At 43.5% G+C, this 22,132-nt stretch overlaps 1 protein-coding gene and 1 long non-coding RNA gene across 9 annotated transcripts in view; both read right to left on the reverse strand.

Annotated features, from left to right (window-relative positions):
* LOC106038717 (uncharacterized) overlaps window positions 1-20,279 on the reverse strand; it is a 55,901-nt gene extending 35,622 nt beyond the window's left edge. For 3 of the 4 annotated variants that reach the window (XR_010832971.1, XR_010832991.1, XR_001208785.3), the window contains exon 1: window positions 1-20,279. This exon is cut by the window's left edge and continues 12,282 nt beyond it. This is a non-coding gene — a long non-coding RNA (uncharacterized lncRNA). The other variant, XR_010832967.1, reaches the window with a different exon arrangement.
* EXOC4 (exocyst complex component 4) overlaps window positions 1-22,132 on the reverse strand; it is a 381,730-nt gene that overhangs the window by 242,635 nt on the left and 116,963 nt on the right. The window lies entirely within an intron of this gene.

The raw sequence follows: 22,132 nt of genomic DNA on the forward strand, positions 1-22,132 counted from the left end.
GGCAGAATAAGAAAGCACAGAATGAAGCACAGGATTTATCCCCCTAATAACCTAAATCTGATCTCCGTGTTCTTTCATACCACCACTAAACGCAAAGATAACTAAAACATACTCCTCCAGAAAAATAAACTGGGAAGATAACAGAGCTTTTTTTTTTTTTTTAAAAAACTTCAACCCAGCGGATCAATATCCTGTTGCTTAAGAAAAGGAATGTAAAAAAGATGGTGCTTTAATTTCCATTTCAAGAACTGGGTCAACATCACCTACCATTCAGCAACAGCTAAAGTGCTTTTTAATTTTGTCCTCATGCCAAAGCATTCAGAGAACAACAACCAAAAGGACAAAGCCAAAGTTCAAAGATTCAAGACACAAAGCAGAGCTGTAGCTCTTGTACAGACGGGACACCGAGCAGTAACCTCATTTAATTTGTTGCAAGGAGATGTATTCAGAAATTCCTGTTAATGGCAAAGAAAAAAAAAAAAAGAAACAGGCACTCAAAAATCAAGATGTTGGAATAAGAGAATTTAGGGAAATGGCTGTCACACAAAGGGGTAATGAGCGTCTGGTGGAAATCTCTAAGATAGGTCATTGCACCAAAAAAGCATTTTGCAAGAAATCCATTTATGCACATGTTGAAAGGATTACAGACTGGGGTGAAAAAAAAGAAAAAAAAAAAAGGAAAAAAAAACACAGGCTGTTTTTTCAGGTCACTCTAGATTTAAGAGATTGTCACTGGTCCTGAAATAAACTGAATGGCTGGTAACATCCTATATTCTTACCTGGACACAGATAGGAGTTTGTACTCAACTTTTCTCCAAGTGCCATATTTGGGGCAAGGGAATAGAAGTGAGGAAGAAAAGCATATCATAGCCGCTGACTTTTCCTGCATGGCTATATATAAAATAGCTCCTAGATTACCGATGAGTAGTATCATTTGATTCTTTCAAGATGGCGATATCAAAAATAGGTCACAATATCTGTGAATCCTTTGGGAAAGGTTTCAAAGGGAATTCAAGAAATTGTGTGTTCAGTCAGGGGAGTCTGTCCTTTCACATCCCTTCACTGTCTGCTGGATCAGGTATGTGCAGGGACCTTCCTCCAGTACTGGAGGCCGCATTACTGGGTGGCACTGGGCTGTCCTCCTCCTCCTCCTCCTCCGCTACTAACCTGGGGTACAGGTTAATCCTCGCATGGGAAACTCGGACGTTAGATGAATGGCAAAATGCTGGAGCAAGAGAGGGAAGGCTGCTAGCTGCTAGGTGGAACTAAGCGAGAAAACAGTCTCCTTTCAGTTCAATCCTCTTCCACTGTTCAGGCAAAAAAAAACACCAAAAAAAAAGAAAAAATAGGCACAGAAGGCAAAGACCTGTTTGTCTAAGGCAACTTTACAAAGTCAAATGAAACAAAAGCCAGAGAAACAAAGCATAACTCTCTGTAAATGCACAGCAAACCAACCCAAAATGAAGGACACCGTACCCAACAACGTACGGAAGCAGTGTGACCCATGCAGAGAAGCTGTGGGTTTGGAAAATTCCTTACGAATTCTGGACAAGACACTCGGATGTTGTGGATCAGTACATAGCAAGACAGCTAGAAGAGTCGGGCTATGCAATGCAGCCTTTGGTACTGCACATAAATGAAGGAATAAAACACCTTTTCTTTTAATATTCTGTAAAATGGACTTAACATTACAAGACTCACGCTGACTAGTTAGCAGCGTTTGCAAAACACTTCAAGAGCCCTTACGTGATGACAGTATTTAATAGAAAGGTGTTTTGTTAACTTCGGGTATTTGTTAACTTGTAAGGCTGTCAACAGTCCAAAGAAAACAGGGAGAGTTCGTATGGTATATGGGAACTCAGAGAATACATGAATTTTAAAAGAGAGATGAAAAAAATGGAATATAACCAGGGGGGATGAAAATACATAACTAAATTGTGCCTGTGTTAAGGAGATTGAACTGTTTGCAGAAAAAGCCTTGGGAATTTTTGGTAATAAACACAACTTCGACTCAGCAATTAAAAAAAAAAGTGTTTATAAAAATAAAGCTGTTCTTAAACTTACAATGTTCCTCCAACAGTTTCCTCGGGGAGCAGAGATGTAATTGTGTATAAACAGCTGAAATTACTCTTGTTTGTAAATTGTGTCATTGCTTTTCATTCCCCCTGTGTGGCGGTTCTAGGAAATTTTCAGCAACAATTCGATGATAAATAATACACCCCGAAACCCAGTACTTTTGCTACCATATGGGGCTATAATAAGGAAAAGGTAATAGCTGTCGGTTGTTTTCTTTTCATCTCTAAGTGCAATACAGCTTACAAAAAAAGAAGCCTATCCGAATGCCACACCTGTATGGCTGAGAAGCCAGAAAACTTGTATGGGGATTGTGGGTTCTATTAAAACCTTAGACAAACAGGTGCCAACACATTATTTATCCATAAAAAAAACAGTGTTACTTTGGTACTAGTGGTTTCCATACGACTACATCTCACAACACAAAAGATGCTGAAAAACGGGATTGCCGTACACCTGTCCTTAGGTGATCCCTCTGGGTTCGGACACACTTACACTCACTGCTGTGTTTTCCAGACTCCACTGCAGCCTTAAAATTGCAGGTCAGCAGCTGATAAACCCAAAACCTAAGCTGATTTTAGAACCAGACTTGAACGTTGTAGCTAAAACCTGCCTTTTTATCTGCTGAGCTCTAGGATGAAGTTTACACCTGCAGATGCTGCTGTGGCCATTTGGAAGATATGCCGGAATTATAAAGTCCATTCGGTTTTGCAGGTAGCTTCTGCAATTTACCTTCACGGGGGATCTGGAGACCAAATGCCTTCCAAACCATCACAGACTTCAGAGAATAAAGAAGGTCCTGCCATCCCTGCTTACTCTATATTCCATTTAGCCTGCCTCTGTGTTAAGCACTGCACATTTTGAACACGAGGTCTCTTTCCATTACCCCTTTTAGGATTTTCTTCCAGCTGTCCGGTGCTGCTAAGCTCTTGTTCATCTGCTTCTTCAGATGGAAGAAGTCAGAGGCAGGAGGTGCTGAACGCTGTCAAAGCTCATCCCAGGTAGTACATCATTTGGATGTGATTTTGAATACATTTCACAAACAGGCGAAAAAAAGAGAAAAAAGCACAGGAGGAAACAGAGGGCTGAGCTTATTCCCAAAGAGTGGTTTCTTTGACAGTCGACTATGTCAGCACCGCAAGCAAAACACCAGGGTAAAGAAGCCACCAGGGCATTCTGCTTTAAGGACTTCAATTAAATCCTGGGCTCACTAATGAAGGCTGTGTGCAGGAACAGGTTGTTTCCAATACGTGTATGCTCTTGTACCTTGTTGTTTTTGTTAAGGGGGAGCCTGCATTTTTTTTTGCTGTTGTTTTTCCATGCTGTATTTTGAGGGGATAGCCAGGAAATCAAGCCCAGGGGTCGGGTGGGCTCTTGGGAAGGCTGCGCTGAAACAACAGTGCCCCTGGTGCCAGGAGCAAGATGTTAACCTTTAACCAGGTCTGGTGACAGCAAAAGAGGATGGAAGCACCTTTTAGCTGCCATCATAACTGGCTAAAGGTTAACTGTAACTCTCCTCGACAGGGCAGATCTGCCCCTGACAAATACCGTGCGACAGTCTTTTTTCCTCGCTTTAACAAGGCTTGTACGGTATGTCATTAATTAGGTCTAATGCCAGTCCTGACTCAATCCTAACACCAAAAGTTGGGTTAAAACCTTTTGAGAAAGCACCGTGTGCAGCTGAGGGAGGGACTGGTGAAAATATGCCTTGGAAATGAAACTGTTTGTGTGTCCTTTCCTGTGTGTTGTGCAAACCAACACAGCAAGGCCTTGCTCGCGTGCACGAGCAAGAAAGAGCCTGGTTAATAGTGCAGAAAATGCATTATCTTCATTAGCTTGTGCATCTTAAATGCACACACATGTACACAGACAGGTATAGATCTAGAATAAATATATTTTCTTAGTGTGGAGGAATTTAGAGGTTTACACAGGCATTGAAATTAGCGCCTGCCTAGCTTTGTTCTGTCACTTCTGACTCCTGTCATGCCGCTGGGCACCGCTGCTGGTTAATTCGCAATTCCGGCTAATTGCTAATAAATTACCAGAACGCTCCCAGCACTGGACTGGAACTTTTTGTGCTTACGGCTAAACAAATAAAATGTCACTTTGGGAAAAGCAAATTACTCTTTAAAGGACACGTGGTCGGCCCAGAGGTAGGCAAGTGCTTCCTCCAAATCCAACAGGGCACTGACTGACATGGTGAATAACAAGAGTAGCAATATTTAATGATAATACTTTGTATTTATGCTTGTAATCCACAAAAAACATGTTCGGTTTCATATTCTATACAATATTGTGTCTAAAGACACATTCCTGGCTATCACAGGTAAGGGGGGATACTGGACCTGTACGTGCTCAGAGCCACACACGACTTTTGAAATAGAAATACGAGGCACAGGCTGTGTTTCTGCAAGCACATCGGTGGCTGAAGGCATCAGCAGCATTCAGTTCCAGAGCCTGAGTCCTCCCAGCAGTTCTGCACCCATCTCTTCATCACTTGCGCTTCCGAAATCCCATCACTGCTTCTGCCAAAACATAACCGCCAACCTTTCTGCCGAATTGTGGAAGCACTCGTCTCTCCTCTGAGCCCACGGAAGTAATGACGGGAAGGTCAGAATGGAAACCCAAATGCCTTACTCTGTACCTTCAGAGCAAGGTGTTAATCATCCCGAAACAAATTCACACATCACCTACGGTTTGTACACACAACTGGACTGTTTGTTCAGGTCAACACCAGCACTAGACTCAGTGGGAAGTGAGCATGGAGGTAGAAAACACAGAGAAAAGGGAAGAAATAGAAGCAATAACCAAGCAATGCCCAGGTTAATGATGCAGTGAAGATTTATCCCAGGGATAAAACAGGTAATGCTTTGACACATGGTTCTCTGCATTAAACCCCAGTTCACATTCTCTCCCTTTAATGATTTCCCACCTTCCCAATCTTCACAGTCCTAAACACCAATTCTTAAATACTTTGTCTCGTTAACACTGAGGGCCTAAGCAGTTAATATGAGCAATGCTTCAGCCTAAAGCCAGGTTTCTGTTCAAGTCCTAATACAATGTGCTGAAGAAAAATAGGGAATATGTGCACGTGTTAATGCAATTCAGTGGCACGAGGATAAAAACGAGCAGAGAAAACAGTTACAAGCCCTTGATTAAGGCCTGCATTAAACTATCAGGCCCCATCAAAAACCCAGCTGATGAGAAGCTATTTGGCCACACACAGAGCAGTGATTTCCATCCACTTTAATAATCAGGGAGTTCGGATTTACTGTTAATGTGACATTGATGAACAGCAATGACGCTAATGTGACATTGATGAACCGGAATGACAGTTCAGGCTTGATTAAAATTAGCCACAGCTCTTCAGCACAGGACAAAACAGAAGGGCTTGACACAGAACTTGCAGCTGAAATACGTCCAAAGCAGAAAGAAAAGAGGGTGAGGCAAACGGTAACGTGGGGGGAAAGTAGCAAAGGTAGCTAACAAAGGGTGTTTTCATATCAAATCCTGGGTCCTTCAATGAGTATCATCATCTCACACCTTCTTCCCACTGCTCAATTCATCTGTTCTTGATTTGTCTGCATGCTCCCACAAAAACTAAGCCAATTCCCTATTTAAATCTGCCTTCCCGAAACTCTAGGAAATGCTCCCCACGTTGGTCCCACCTGCCAGCTGTTGCTTCCCCCTCTGCTCTCTACTCTTTCTCCTGTCCGCACTCCACTGAGAGCCAGCATGCTACCAGCAAACTGCCACGTAACGAGTTCATTAAGTGATGCACTTGATGGTCTCCTACCCATTTGAAGGTCTGTCACCGCAAAACACATGCCTCTATTCATGAAAATCCATTAGTTAACAGACAAATGAGTTTGAGTTAGGATTTTAATGTACATGGCAGAAGGTGGGTACCTAGACATACTACCTCGTACTCACATTTACAGCTCCTTAACGAGTTTGCTTTAGTATCCCAAGACTGAAAGTACAATGCAAGAAGACTTATCAAAAGCTCCAAAGCAAGCCAGCACTAGATCTGGAAGCAGGACAGAACAGTTCTGACTGCAAATTAGAAGAACAAAATTATGATGTTAAATAAGCTGACCCACCCTTCAAAATCAGACTTCTAATAGTAAAACCTGTGTCTAACAGGCAATGCATACTGGCTCGTCAAAACCGTCATTCAAAGTTATGATAAAGAAAAAAATAAGACACAGACAAGCTCAGGACTGGATTCTGTTCACTAATACACTTCCATAAACAAAGAGAAATGCAAATTCCTGCCCCTGGGGAGGAGCAGCCCCAGCCCCAGGACATGCTGGGGGCACCCAGGTGGGAAGCAGCTCAGCAGGAAAGGACCTGGGGGTCCTGGTGGGCACCAAGTTGAATGCAAGTCAGCAACGTGTCCTTGTTCCTATACGGTTAATAGTATTATTCTTGGATGCAACAGGCAGGATGTACTGCCAGAGGGAGGTGATCCTTCCCCTCTATTCAGCATTGATTGAGGCTGCACCGGGAGAACTGGGTCTGATTCTGGGCCCCCAGTATAGGAGAGACATGGACACGCAGGACTCTTTCCAACAGAGGGTCACCAAGACAGTCAAGAGCCTGGAGCACCTCTGCTGTGACGAGAGGCTGAGAGAACTGGGACTGTTCAGCCTGGAGAAAAGGAGGCTCAAGGGGATCTTATCAATGTCTATAAATACCTGAAGGGATGGTGCAAAGATGGAGCCAGACTCTTTTCAGTTGTACTCAACGCCAGGACAAGAGGCACTGGGCACAACCTGGAGGCCAGGAGGTTCCCTCTGAGCACCTGAAGCACTTCTGGGCTGGGTGGGTGCCAGAGCACTGGCACAGGTACCTAGAGGTTGTGGTGTCCCCTCCTTGGAGAGCTTCAAACCCACCTGGACACGGGCCTGGGCACCCTGCTCTGGGTGTCCCTCCTTGAGCAGAGATGGGACCAGATGACATCCAGAGGTCCCTTCCCACCTTAACCATTGTGTGATTCTGTGATAAGGCTCTAATTTAACAAAGCTACATCAAGAAGTTCAGCTTCCACAAACACCAGCGCTGTCCACAGCAAAGTTCTGGGAACACTGGAACCACATACTCACAGGGTAATAGCCTTGTTAAAGACTCAACACTAACATCTCAGAACATATAGCATTTACACAGCAGTCAAAAGCAATCTCCCAGATTTCATTTCCAGCTGTGAATTAGTTGAAATGGTCCTAACCTTCTGTAGTTACATTACTTGTTCCTTTTATAAACAAAATATTCTTTCATTCATGATATAATTTCCTAGATTATCCATTATTAAAATTCCCCTCTCAAAAGTGAATTTACATCTGAATTATCTCATTACTTCTGAACAAGCCAATTATTGCCTCTAGTGAACAAAATAATTAGACTTGTGCTCACTGCATTCAAGATCTTCTTCAGCAGTCCCAGTGTAATCACAGTCCCAGAACACAGAACTGCAGAATGCAAAAAGACACAAACATATACATGCGTACAGAACTAGTAAATGGAGCAGCTTTTTTCTCCTGAATATTGTTTTTCAAATGAATAGGGTAATTTTTAGTGTATATATACACTCGTGGAGTAAGAATGCACCACGAAAATCAAAAACTTTAACTCTACTCATCAGTCAGTATTGACAGCAGCAAAGAACCTGATCTAATTTGTTTCTCCAAAACCAGTCAGGATGTCTCTCTCTGTTGACGTTTTGTCTATGCTATAGGGTGCCATCACAAAGAAATGCAGATAATTGGTCTAGAGGGGAAGATGTGTGATGAGGAGCAGCTGAGGGCCCTTGGTGTGTTCAGCCCAGAGCAGAGCAGGCCGAGGGGAGGCCTCATGGCGGCCTGCAGCTCCCTCACGAGGGGAGCGGAGGGGCAGGCGCTGAGCTCTGCTCTCTGGGGACAGCGACAGGACCCGAGGGAACGGCATGGAGCTGGGACAGGGGAGGGTCAGGCTGGGGCTCAGGGACAGGTTCTGCACCCAGAGGTGGTCGGGCACTGGGACAGGCTGCCCGGGGACATGGTCACGGCCCCGAGCCTGAAGGAGTTCAAGAAATGTTTGGACAACGCTCTCAGACATGGGGTTTGGTTTTCAGGTGGTCCTGTGTGGAGCCAGGAGTTGGACTCGGTGATCCTTGTGGGGTCCTTCCAACTCAGGATATTCTGTGATTCTACGAAATATAAAACTGCTTGAAGATGGGAAATGTTTCTAGAGGTTGGGGACAGGATTCATTTTTAGTGCATTAGATTTTAAACTACATTTATAGTAGAGAAGACAGAATATGAAACGCTTAAAAGTTTCCTCAAATAGACCGATACCTTCTCTTTCTAGGAATGGCTGCTTTTGGCAAGCATCTAAGTTTCTATTTTCACTAGAGTATTAATAAAAATGCTTCACTATATGACTATTTCCAGCCTTTGCACCACAATGAAATACAACCGCAGCTTTACCTTGCTAAAATACCCCTTACAAATCCAGAACTTTATCTTAAGCTCACAGAAGGCTGTTAAATCAAGCTCCTACATGTATCATCATCTGCCTGGGTGGGTATTTGTGTAGGTCCAAGTCCTATTATTCAGCTGCCTTACAAGCCCTGAATGGTGGCCAGTGGTTTAAGGGGTACAGGGCAGAGATACAATACTAACCCTAAAGCCACACATGAAGCTGGCGTCAGCTGGCAATAGAATCAATCCAGTGTTTTACCTGAGCAACCAACTTTCCCACCCTGATAAATATTTTGCATTTGTTTCTATTTCTGATCTTTGGACACGTAGATATAAAATATTATTTAGAAATAAGCTAATTCTCTATTGACTTTGATGTTTTTACAAGAGTTGGTGCTTTCAGGATTCCTGCATTCTCTCGCTTTTCCAAAATAGTAAATACCACATAAACCTGAATACACGACAAACACATCAACATGGGTATCACCTATCCCTTCCCATTTATTTCACTATTATTAGCTTTGAAAATCTCACAAGAATGCCCTGAGCTCTGCTGTTTGGAAATCAGTTGCCAACCCAGCTATGAAATACGATCACTCTATCGCTCCGATTACTTTCTTACATTCCTTCCCCTACATATGTCAGCTCTAGCATGCTTTTAACAGCTAATATATCACAAACGTGTAGGGTCAGAGGCTAATGTTTTATAATATGTGAAAACAGGGTTTCCCAGCTGCTTTCAGGTGATATGAATCACTGGTACCAAGCTCTAGTGGCTCTTGCAATAGCAGTTACTAAAACCAGACGAGAATGGATGTGGGGTGAATGGAGTCAAAATGGCAATTAGTGATATACATGTTTAAGGACCCAGTCCACCTGACATACCTAGAGTGGAAATTAATCCATTTTAAAATCTGTGGCACATGCAACATAGTTATTTCTCTGCACTGAACACTGTAAATGGAAAAAAACAGAGCTTTCCAGCAAGGTCCCTCATGTATTCATGGCCCTAAGAGCACGTATTTCCAAACATGCCTTCTGATAAGCTTCAAGCTATATGAACAGTATGTTTTTTAATATCAATTTGACTCCAATACTGGACTCCAGGAGTCCTTTTTGACAAAGGAGATGAAGTGGAACTAAGCAACATCTTTGTACTTGGCACAGCAAGTGACATAAGGATAAAATGGAAGTACTTAAACAGCAAAGCAGGTGGCTAAAACCATCGCTGGAGGCTCAGCTTCCAAGAGCAGTTATACCCTGCAGCAAACATCAACATTATGTCGAGGTGAGTACAGAGAACCAAAAGGCAAATATTCAATGGTAGATGGAACATAACTTTAGCAATGGCCAGCTTCATATTCATTTAAATTTACTGCAAGATCAAACATAGCCTACTTGGTGAATTTTCTTTCATTCCAAAAAAAAAAATAAGACAGAAGAAGGTGGGGAGTACTTACAGGTAATAAAGAATTGCAAGTAAGAAGGACAGGCACGCACTTATTTTCTTGATCTGCCAAATCTCTCTGGTTCAAAAACAATGCCTATACTGCTGCAGTAACAACAGTGGTAGTGATTTCAAATCCTCACTCTCAACTGACCAACAGTGGAAGATCAGCTGGGAGTACAGAACTTAGCTGGAAACAGTCTAAACTGCTCTGTGCAGAGCTCAATTATCAGCACTTGACAACCATCAGTGCCTTAATTTAAGGAATATTAGCATTTAATTTAAGGAATATTAGCATAAACTATGCATATCCATTTTTTCCATCTGTAAAATAGGTAGGGGTAACATCACCTTAGCTTTGCAAATCTTCGTGATGCACTTCGCTGAAAATTATCATGTTATCATAATTCATAGGAGATAACTGAGTACCAAGAGCCAAAGAAAAGGTGGATGTAAGAATGTATTAGCTTATGTGAACCTGGGTGAGCCCCAGGGTTCCCAAAATGAGCTATTTCCTAAGGGGGTGAAAAACCAAGTGGTAGAGAAATGCATGACTTAGGCCTTGCCATGAAAACGTTGTCTTTACTCTTCATCTAAATATTTGGAGAGAAGTATAAAACATCTCCTGTTGGAAGGAGTATTTTTCCCAGATGAGGAAAAGAGCAACCAACTTTCATGCTTAGTTCCCCTATAAATGACCCTGAAGGCGCACGATGAGCGATGCTGGAGGAGCCTGGCTCACAATTTCATTAATGATTTGCAAAGCCTCTCTGCCAGCTGTCAGAAGGAATACACAGCTTTAACCTCAGCAATTTCCAAAGCAAAGAGATTCGTTTTTATATTTTGTATATAAGTTAACAAGCAGAGAAAATCAGATACCTCACATCTGCTTCTGGGGCCTCTTGGATCCTTCAGTGACTCCCTGCATTAGATACAGCAGGAACTTTTCCTGCCACGAACCATTACCAGCACAGTCCACAACATATTGGAGTATAATAAAAACAATGCAACCCTCATTTATCAGCTGGATGAGAAGCGGTCAAGGCAATCGGCTGAGTAAGATGACCCATCAAGAAAGCCTGAGAAACAGAAGATGAAGAGGTTTGGTTTTTTTTTTTTGCCTTCAGTTAGAAATGATGCACTGCTCATGATGCAGTACAGATGACTGTAAGCGAAGAGAATTGGAAGGAAAGCTTTACCTCTCCTTCCTTCCCCCTCTCAACAAAACTATTTATGGAGAGCTCTTGTCAGGACTTTGCAGTCTTACTCTTTTGCTGAGCAAGGTTTGAACTGCTCTCGGTCACTTCTCCACGTGGCCCGGCCCTCCTCTATGCTACCCGAGCTATACCACACATTCGATTTGATTTATGTTGTTTCTCAATTATTTATTTTAAATTAATGAGCTGTTTCAAATGGAAGATGAAAAGCGAAGTCTCTCTTTCTTTTTGGAAGGGCAACACAATAACACTGACAGTACCAGATGGCTGTCTCCTTAGAAAGCCAGACAAAGCAAATGCATCCCAAAGTGTCCAGAATGTCAGATGCAAGCATCAAATAGAAAAGGACCAAGCAAATACATACGGTTATTGCTTCTCAGAAACCACGAACATTTGCTAGTCCTGTCAAAGAACAGATTATTTCTCCCTCCCTCCAATACCCTGAAATTTCCGAGAAAAGCTGAAAACACTGAGGTGCCTTGGTCTCACCAGGGAAATAATTTTCCACAGCTGATTTGATCTGTGAAAACATTAACCTAACAGCAGCAGCTGTGCTCAAAAAGCAAAAGCCTTCTCTGAAATAGTGCAGCACTGATTGTCTCGCAGACAAGTTCTGTTAGAAAGCCTACATAACGCAAACTGCCGCTAATTTGATGTGTGGAGGAAAGCTAAGATCATGGTCAAGCAGTGAATCAAAGTGTCAGTTCTGGGGTATCTACCGGGAGCAGAAAACAGCGTGGTCAAAACACACGCAGCTTCTCCACCACCGCCGACGTGGATCAGGTTATTTTTAAATGCTTCAGTTAAGGTGCTCCTGACAGCTGTATTCAGAGTACAGCACTAGCTGAAATAATTATAGAACAAGGCTGGAGTCTGCACGACTGCTACCTAAACTGTTTTTGCCCTGTGGCTTAGTTTGCTGTGAAGGTTTGTATTTTCCCGAATAAGCCCTAACAGCAGTACCTGAGCAATTTAACTCAAAACCACTTTGTTAGAAGAAATCTGGCTCTGTCTCTGTTGAAGCTATTTCCTTGAGAAGTGCAGAATAGATGCCAGGAGATGTAAAAGGCTTCCCAGTACTTGCACTGCATGACCGACCAGCTCTGTAGGCAGCCTGATTCAGCATCCAGCCCAGCTCCAGCAGCCACCTCTTCTCCATCCTCACCCTAGAGCACATTTCTGTTTTGGATGCATCTCCACTTCTCCTGTGAGTGCTGAGAAGAAGTTAAGCAAGTGCATGTTTAGGTATAAAACTTGTTAACTAAGTAAGAAAACCACAACATTATCCTCCACTTTTCACTATCTTCTACTTTTAGGTGAATTCCTAAGGAAAGCAAGGTTGATACACTTCTATTTATCCGGGCACCCCAGCCTCCTAGTCCTAACTCCAGAATCCCAGACTGGTTTGGGTTGGAAGGGACCTCAAAGCCCATCTCATTCCAGCCCCCTGCCATGGCAGGGACACCTGCCACCAGCCCAGGCTGCCCCCAGCCCCATCCAGCCTGGCCTTGGGCACTGCCAGGGATGGGGCAGCCCCAGCTCCTCTGGGCAGCCTGGGCCTGGGCCTCACCGCCCTCAGAGTAAAGAATTTCCTCCTTATATCTAATCTAAACCTACCCTCTTTTAGTTTAAAGCCATTCCTCTTTGTCCTATCACTACACTCCCAAATGAATAACTCCCATTCCAGAATGACTTTTGTGCCCTCAAAAAAAAAAATGTACCAGAGATGTAGAGACCTCGAAGATCTGAAGATGCTGAAAGTTTCGTAAAAGACTGGAAGGTATTTCTGCCAGAGACAGAATTACAGAGCTTTGCTCTAAGCCAATGTTCCCATGTTGTTGAGGAGCAATAGTTTCATCAGCATCACACATCTTTCAAATAACTCAAAAACTCTCCATATTCCTCAGGAATACCCTTCTTTTCAGTATCTTAGGAAAGTTCACCCTGTTTCCCTTCCAGTCCTTATGTAATTAACACATATACATGAGAAATGCAGGCGAAAATTATTCAACTCTACTTGTACTTTATCACTCGGTGAATTTGTTCAGTGAAATTCGGAGACTGCACATGTATTTCTTAAAAGATCAGGCACCACAACTGGAGGAAAGCTATTTTCCATTCATCCCTCCAGCAACCAAGGGCTCAGCCCGACCTGAACACAAACATCATGGCATGTTTTGTGACATTTCTGATATACCGAGAAGTGGAAGGAAAGTAAAATAGGTCAGTTAAGTGACTTTGAAAGTCAAGTTCTACTTAGGAAAAAAATAAAGAAGACAAAAAGCATGCATCCAAACTTTCAGTATGCGTTCGCTTTCTCCAAACGATGATTTTCAAAGCCTCGAAAAGGAGTTCTCAACCGGGGACTGGCTGATCAAATAAGGAAGAAAAAAAAGGTGACAGAAAATATCTGTGGCAGCCTAACTATTAAAGGAAAGTCGCATTTTGTCCTAATGCGTGATGTTCTTTGAAGACATTTCCCTTTTCTCTGAACACGCTGTCTGTTGCGTTGCTTTATATTCCTCCCGTGTTCTGTCCATCTGTTGTGCTGATCAGCCTCAAGAGACCAACTTTCCTGGCTGCTCTCCGAAAGCCAGCGGCGGTACGAGCCGCCCAGCCACGGAGCTAGCCGGGGCTAAGCGGTGACAATGGGAGCTCGCGGCTCCAGTACTGCTTGTGCCTGGCACCCGGTCAATCCAAACCCCAAGGGACTACACCAAGCATCCGAGGCTGTGTCCCAAACCCCCGCCCACAAAATGGATCTTAGCCGGTGGTGTTTGTCAAAAAGTCCCTTTTCCACCTGATGTCAATAATGGAACTTTACATCCAGCTTAAAGAGACATCATTATTTGTTTCTTCAAGCCTCAGCAGCCAGCAGCTTGGCTTATTATTAACAGAGGTGTTTATTCCTTCCAAAGGAACGTCTCTGCAGCCAGTCATTACAAAAGGCTCGTTCTGTACGGCCCTGTAATTGTGTTAAAACAGCTTATTCCCATCTGCTTATTTAACTTGCATTAAAGGAGCGAAAAACCTTTGCAGAATTAGTGTTTTCTGCCCGCATTCGGTGCTCGTTATGTTTTTATCGCACGCTATAATTTCAGTATACAAAGAGTGCAGTTTCATTTAGGTGAAGCCCAAGTCTGCTTCGAAGCTCAGTCGCTCTCGAACCAGTGGCCTTCCAGTCACTAAAAATACTGCATCTAGATCCGCTTACTCTATTTTTGTTCACAGCAAGAGAAGCCACATCATAAAAGGAAGAGCACTGATAAATTAATGAATGAAATGTCTGTCCTAGTATTCAGAAAATGAAGAAATTACAAGCAGCGTTGGCGAGCACTATTTTCTTACATTTTGGATAGCTGGAACCGCCAAAAGGATGCTCTGAAGAACATTCTGAAATGGGTCTTGCTAGTGACACAAGTGAGGAAATAAAGGAGATGAGTGAGAATCTAGTGAGCTGCAATAAATTGAAAATGGTTAAAATTAATAAGCAGCTAAGTAGAAGGTTAACGTTAAGACTACTTAAGGTTAGAAACAGAAGTGTCTTTTAAAATGTAAAATGGACTGGGATTTAGTCCTGCAAACCTCCCAAATAAACTAAGAAAAACAGATAATGAGATGACTACTCAGTTATTCAAGTCTCCAGAGAAACTGTTTGTTTTCTGATACGCTGCCATAGAATCATACAGGTTGGAAAAGACCTCCAAGATCATCTTGTCCAACCATCCCCCCTGTTGCCCCCTGTAGTATGATTGATGCTACCTGAAATGTGAAAAGTATTTTCAATATCGAAGTCTACACCGAGAAGTACTTACACAAAACCTGGCAAAGCTTTAGCAGTCGAATTCTCTGCTAAATTCAGATTGCTGCTGACATTGCCTAAGAACACAGACGTACCATCACTGGTTTTGTCACTTAGCCACGCTGAACCGGTGTAACTAAGAGAAAATGAGACTATTTCTATTCCTTCTGAACACCAACACGATCCCCTGTTAACTCCCAATCTGTTTTACCTGGGCAAGTCTGCCAAAAGCAATGATGCTGTGCCCGTGTCACCGACAGCGTAGCAGAAAACACCGGGCTTCCAGCGGGTTGGTTAACAGCACAGCTCCTGCTTGCTTCCCAAGTGCCACCGGGATGACAAATTATAAGAAGTTCTGCTTGTACCGAGTCACGTGCCATCCTAGAAAATTATAGCCTAGCTTCAGCGTCAATACCAGAGCCTGCAGCTGAATAAGTTATGCCAGCAACTAACTGAAGGCTCACCCAGGGTCAAACCAGCCTTACTCTTGCTCGCTGTCACTTACCGGGATGCAGAAGACTGGAGGTTATCCGGCTGGCATTAACCACGGAGGGTGTGCAGGGAGGGCTAAAACCTACGAGGCAAAACAGATGTCCCTCCACTTACTTTGTATTATGAAGCATTACAGACATTCCTCCAACATACTGCTAGTTAGAAAAAAATTAAAAAGGAAAACAAAAGCAAACAAACAAAAACCTTAGTACCAAACGTAATAAGGCAGACCATATCGGAAAACAGTTTGGAAGTCAAGCCCAGGATGTTTTTCCCGGTAGATCTTTCAGGTCAAATCCCTGCTGTGCTCTCTGGGAACACCAGTGACTGGACACCGAATGCACCATTTACGGTTATTTTCCGATAAACAATTCCCATGTTTCTGAGAAGAAAGGAAAAACACCAAGTCAAAATACTTCCATCCTTTGTTTTTTTGGCATATGCACGACCACAAAGCATTAAGTGAGTTAAATACATTAGATAACTGTAATAATCTGCACTCAGGCTGCAGAGTAATGGAGTCTTGCATCAAGGCCTGGAATTAACCTGCTTAATTTCACTGGTATTACATCCACCACATCCATCCCCTCACTCCGCTTCAGAGCTGCGTCATTAACTTCCTATATAGACAATCAAACCTATCATTCCAGCTTGCCACTTTTTCATCAGAATGTATTATAATTTGCTTATCCGCTGCCATTTGCATCAACTTCCTATTAAAATGGAGGGAAAGAGGTTTTAATCTTCTTTCCCTACATTTAATTCAATTGTATGGCATTACTTTGCTTTAATGACTCTTCTCAGTGCATAAGACATGGTTTATGCTTGTTTTAGACTAACTTGGAAGCTTCGACACCCAGTAAAGGAAAAAGGACTGAATGAAAGAAACAAAAGGGATTAAACGAACCATCTCCTGTACTGTGAATACAGTTTGTATTGCTGTACTCCCAACAGACACCTGATTTCCTACAATCCAAGAAACAACTGGTAGGTGCATCATCCAACACTTAAAACCAACATCGCTGTGCTCAGAACATTTCCAACAACGTATCAGAGCAGTCAAAAAAATGAAACCAGATGGGACTGATGTGGATTTCATTTACTCTTGTGGGTGAGGATGGAAATTCATTCATATGCTACTTTTGTGACTTAATAATACGTGATTTCCTAGGTTTATTAAATACAGAGTCAACATTAGAAACAGGAAGCATCCCCACAATCAGTCAAGGTTTTTACCTAAAGACTGGCTCTGTCTAGACATTGGAGGTGAGCTTCAGGATACTAAACCAGCTAGCAAAGGAAGCCCGGTATAATTTCCTAGTGATGAAAAGGCAAGAAATCAAGTGTCTCCTGCTGAAATTAGACTTAACTAAACTTTAAGATAAATTAGAAGGTCACAGGGACCATGATATTATAGTATACGTCAGGGAATGCAAAGATCTAAAATATAGTTTCAGCTAAAATCTCCAACTTCTATTTCCTCTGGTCTTTTATTACAGGATTTGCAGTGCTCTCAGAATACCTCTAACTAATCTCAATTTTTAACAAATCAAGGTGGATAATTATGGTCTTTCCAGCTTTACACTCTGCTCCTCTACTTAGAGTCAGAGGACTCTACCATGTCTGCACCAGGGTAACCTAAAATTTCTAAAATCACACCAAGATTGTACTCAGACTGTATACATAAGATGCCACATGTTTTGTCTATGAATTGATCACTTCTTTCACCTGGTCCTCTGTCAAGAACTGAAAGCTGGTTATTCAGTAGGCAGACCAAGTGTGCCGAAGTTACTAACTGCCTCTGTTTGGTGTTACCTACGGGCATCACGAGCAGACAGCTCTGCAGATCTCAGTGCAGATCTGGGTGCTGCTAACAAGCAAGCACTTGGGAGGGCTGAGTTAAAACCCTTACATTTATTGCAGCACGCCTCTGAGGTACGGCCACGAGAGCACAAAGCCACACAGCCCTTCTGCCTCTCACTACAGCACGGCGTAACCAGACGTGTGCCCAGCTGACCACGCGCATTTTGCACCTCCATGCAAGCCTGAGACTTTACCAGCTCAAAGCAGTTGTCGACAGCGACTTCACCCCTGTGATTTTCATTTTTTTATTTTTTTAAATGTGTCAGACAATCATGCCTCTGCGTGAAATATAAAATAAATAGCAGTTCTCTTCCCATTTCCTAGGCTTCTCAGGACCACATAAAAGCAGTGCTTTCTGCACTCTTCCAATCACGAAATTACAAAGCGTTAGCATTAATGCAGGTAACCATTACTATATCAAAAGGGACTGAAATAGATACACTTGTGTAAAAGGCAGCACATCATGCAAATAGCACAGGTCTCAGAGGTACTGCAAGGGGAGCACAGCTTAGTGGAAATGTGTAGGAGAGAAGCCAGGCTTGGTCAATCACCAACTGTGCTGCAGGCATATAGGACAGCAGATATTACCTACTCTGCATGTGCCCTAGACATCCAGGGTACTGAATATCATTTTTTCAACGTAACACCAAGGTTTCTGTGCAAGGACTGTAGGTTTCCAAAGTAAAAGCAGCAGCAGGGAAGAACAGGACTCAGAGATGTGGCACTCCTCCATTTGCTTTCTGTAGCACCTTTTGACTGGGAATGGGGTCTCTGCTCTTTTAGCTCCCAGACAAGAGACGCTGCATTTTGTCTCCTACCTCAGGCAGATTTATTCTCTGCATTTCAGGTCCCTATCCCCTCTCAACAAGAGAAAATAACATTTATTCTCCCATTTTTTCTTTGTAGCTGCAGCACCTGTAATAGGGTAAGCGCTTTTTGTCATACAAAGGTGAAGGCCAAGCTACAGTGGGCGATTTTTTGTTAAATTCCTAAATTGGATTCTCTGGTTACAAAAAATGGCCTTAAAAATAAAGCTTTTAGCTAGACAAATTATTCTTACCTGCAGGATACCAGGTGAAATTAAGGTGCACAGATGGCACAGTACCAGTATCTCAGGTCCGCCCGGCCCCAAACTCCACGTGCCAGCAGGAACACAAAGCACCCTTGGTCTGAAGCTGAACGGTTCAGACACACAAATGCACGAACCAGTCATTATCTCTGGATGAAAAATGTAGGCTCCAAAAAGGGATCAAGTAACAGGATCGTTAATACGAAAGAATACGGAGCATTTAACTATAACACAAACCAAGATAATCCCTAAAAGCAATTATATAAACTTTAATAATGAAGTCGGCTCCTAAAACAACAAGTGGAAAAAAAGAGCTATAAATAATGTCGGCGAAAACATCCTTGGCTTTTATCTTTAATACGCTGTTCTGTATTCCAAACAGGCTCTAAGAGAATATACCGGTATGAGGAGGCACTGTATAATTACAAACGCAATATAACAGGAGAGATAAGTGCTCGATCTGGTATGGTTCACATAATAATACTAAACTGGTCTATTGAAACGAAGAATTATAGCCTGATGTGTGTTTGGAAGGGCAATGCAGCTGGGGATTCAGACGCGGTGCACCTCCTTATCGCGCCTCTGAATAAACATTTGACTTCCTTCAGTTATCGAGTAAGCTGACAGAGGAAGGAAAAGTCTTTTGTTGAGTTTTTTCCCCCCCCCCGGATACGTGGAATACCCAACACAGCACCAAGCTCATCAATTAGGGATAACAGACCTATATTAACACCACTGGAAGTGTCAGATATGTATGTGGAAACGTATCTTGTGATACACCGTCCCCTCTTAACATACACACGCGCCAGCTATTAGCATTAATAGAGTCCTAAGCACTTCCCTTCCAGGGAACTAATTAGAAAGCAAAAGGTTGCAAGAAGTACATTGGTTACCCAGATCCTGAGGTGAGGGTGGCATTTAGGAGTATCTAATGGTCGATGAAGTCAGAGAGGAGAATAACGCACGGCATCGCTGTTGGTGAATTATTTAATTTTTGCTTTCTGTACCACAACGCTCCACCTACAAACTAATTCAAAAGACCAAAAAAAAAGAGGAAGAAACAGCACATGAAGTGATACAGCTCGTTGTTCTGGCAACAGGAGGTTGTTTCCTATGCACTGTGCAGTAGCTGTACCTTGCAAGCTAATTTAGATGTCGGCGATTCTTCCTCTCTCGGCTCCCCTCCTCTCAATACCAATAAATCTCACAATTAGGAAATTCTCCTTTTGCATATGAACCCTGATCCTCCCCAAATCCTGCTCTAGGTTTTTTAATATTAAGAAAACAGGCGTGAAAACCAAGCTTCAGGCACAATTTCATATGCAATATGGAGATTCCTTATTAGGTTGCTCAAGACACGCTCCATTATAAGCGCTGGTTAAGCCCACCTAGAGCGCTCTGGAAGACGTTTCGGACGAGGTGCTTTTGGCAGATGCTACATCCAGATTGTAGTGGGTTTCCGTGGCAAGGTTTTGGTAGCAGGGGGCCATAGGGGTGGCTTCTGTGAGAAGGATCTAGAAGCTGCCCCATGTTTGGTCAGGGCCCCGCTGCTGACCAGAGCTGAGCCAACAAGTGATGTTGTTTTGCGCCTCTGTGGGGGCATATTTAAGACGGGGGGAAAACAAAGTGCTGTGCCACACAGCAGCTGGGAGAGTGAGAGGAGTGAGGAACAGCCTTGCAGGCTCCAAGGTCAGTGAAGAAGGAGGGGGAGAGGTGTTCCAGGCGCCGGAGCAGAAGTCCCCTGCGGCCTGTGGTGAGGACCATGGTGAAGCAGGCTGTCCCCCTGCAGCCCACGGAGTACCACGGTGGAGCAGGGTTCCACGCTGCAGCCCGTGGAGGAGACCACGGTGGAGCAGGTGGACCTGCCCTGATGGAGACTGCGGCCTGTGGAAGATCCCTGCCGGAGCAGATTTCGGGCCAGACCTGTAGCCCGTGGAGAGGAGCCCATGCAGGAGCAGGTGAGCTGGCAGGAGCTGCTGCCCCTGGGGGAACCAGGTTGGAGCAGTTTGCTCCTGAGGGATGGACCCCGTGGTACGGACCCGTATCTGGAGCGGTTCTTGACGAGCTGCTGCCTGTGGGCAGCCCACGCTGGATCAGTTCAGCAAGGACTGCATCCCGTGGGAGGGACCCCACAGCACAGGGGACGAGAGTGACCGAGAAGGAGCGGTGGAGAAGAAGCGCTACAGGCTGCCCACAACCCCCATTCCCCCGTTCCCCTGCGCCGCTCGGGGGGAGGAGGTGGAAGAGGGTGGATGGGGGGGGAAGGTGCTTTTGGTTTCTTTCCTTTGCTTCTCGCTTCTCTAGCTTGTTAGTAATAGGCAATAAATCTTACTACCTCCCTATGCTGAGTCTGTTTTGCCCATCGCAATAATTACTGCGCGATCTTCCCGTCCTTATCTCAACCCTTGAGCCCTTCTCATTGTATTTTCTCCCCGTTCCTCTCTGAGGAGGGGGAGTGAGAGAGCGGTTGTGGTGGAGCTCGGCCGCCCACCCGAGTAAAACCACCACAAGATTTACTCTGTTCACAGGACCGTGATCCCAACGAAGGGACACCCGGGTGATGCAGGGACACAGCGCGTCTCTTGGCTGGGACACCTTGAGTACACCACTGAGCGCTGCCTTTCCTAACCCAATCTACATACTCATTTTCCCAGCTGTAAAATTCCTCACTGAGCTCTGCCCCGTGTCCCATATTGCGTGGATTTCACAAATGTAAGTTTTACTCGACTACTTCTCTGTTTTAGGATTCTGCAACATCACCGAGAAACTGCCAGGTCCTCCCGAGCTGAAATAACTGAACACACATTAAAAAAAAAAAAAAGGCACATTTACATTTTTGAATAGTAATTATCTTTAAAATGTAGCGATGCCCTTTTGGTTACACCCGCCACAAAACTATTTACACTGTGGCCCCGTAACTCTTACAGACTTTAGAGCTCACCTATTTATGGTGTGAATAACTTTTTTTTTTTAATTATAATCGAATTCTAATACTTCAGCAGCAGCTAAAAAGGCACTATTCCCCATGGGTGGCTACTGACCCCGCACATCATGATATCCTGTAACCACTCACTGGTCACGTGCTGCTCCCTTACTTAACCTGGGGTCAGGCCAAATTGGCATCTTACCTTGCGGAGGGGAAAGCACTAAGTGCACTATAAACCAATTATTACTGGAATTACAGCTTTTCCACAGAATATCAACATATCTCCTATTATAAAGAAATACACAGTTAGAGTCTAGGGAAGAGGCCATTTGAAATCACTTACATATTCATTAAGCAGACAAAGAAAGTGCCATTTGTTACATTTGTTCACACATTTCGAGATGCCATTGAGGTGCAGTGAATGCAGCGCTCATGCAAGGGATCTCATCCAATAACTACTGATGACAATTAAGTCAAACACAGCCACATGATCAGTGCAATTAAAATTCCCAAAGAGGAGCACAGATGCACTCTAAGCCCCCAATCACTTAGAATATTTTTGATATTATGTAAAAGAATCCAGCTACTGAGCATCAAGTCTTTGCTATTATACTATTAAGTAATTACAATGAAATTTGAAAACACTAATGAGATCTTCAGAGTATTTGCTGTACCCACTAGTTAGAGGAAAAAGAATCAGTCTGCGTTCCTCCAGCAAACTTGGAACAACCTCCCTCAAGCAGCTGCAAAAGTTTTATACGGAGAAAACACTGACAAAAATC

Source organism: Anser cygnoides, chromosome 1 (assembly GCF_040182565.1).
Source record: "Anser cygnoides isolate HZ-2024a breed goose chromosome 1, Taihu_goose_T2T_genome, whole genome shotgun sequence".
Lineage (NCBI taxonomy): Eukaryota > Metazoa > Chordata > Aves > Anseriformes > Anatidae > Anser > Anser cygnoides.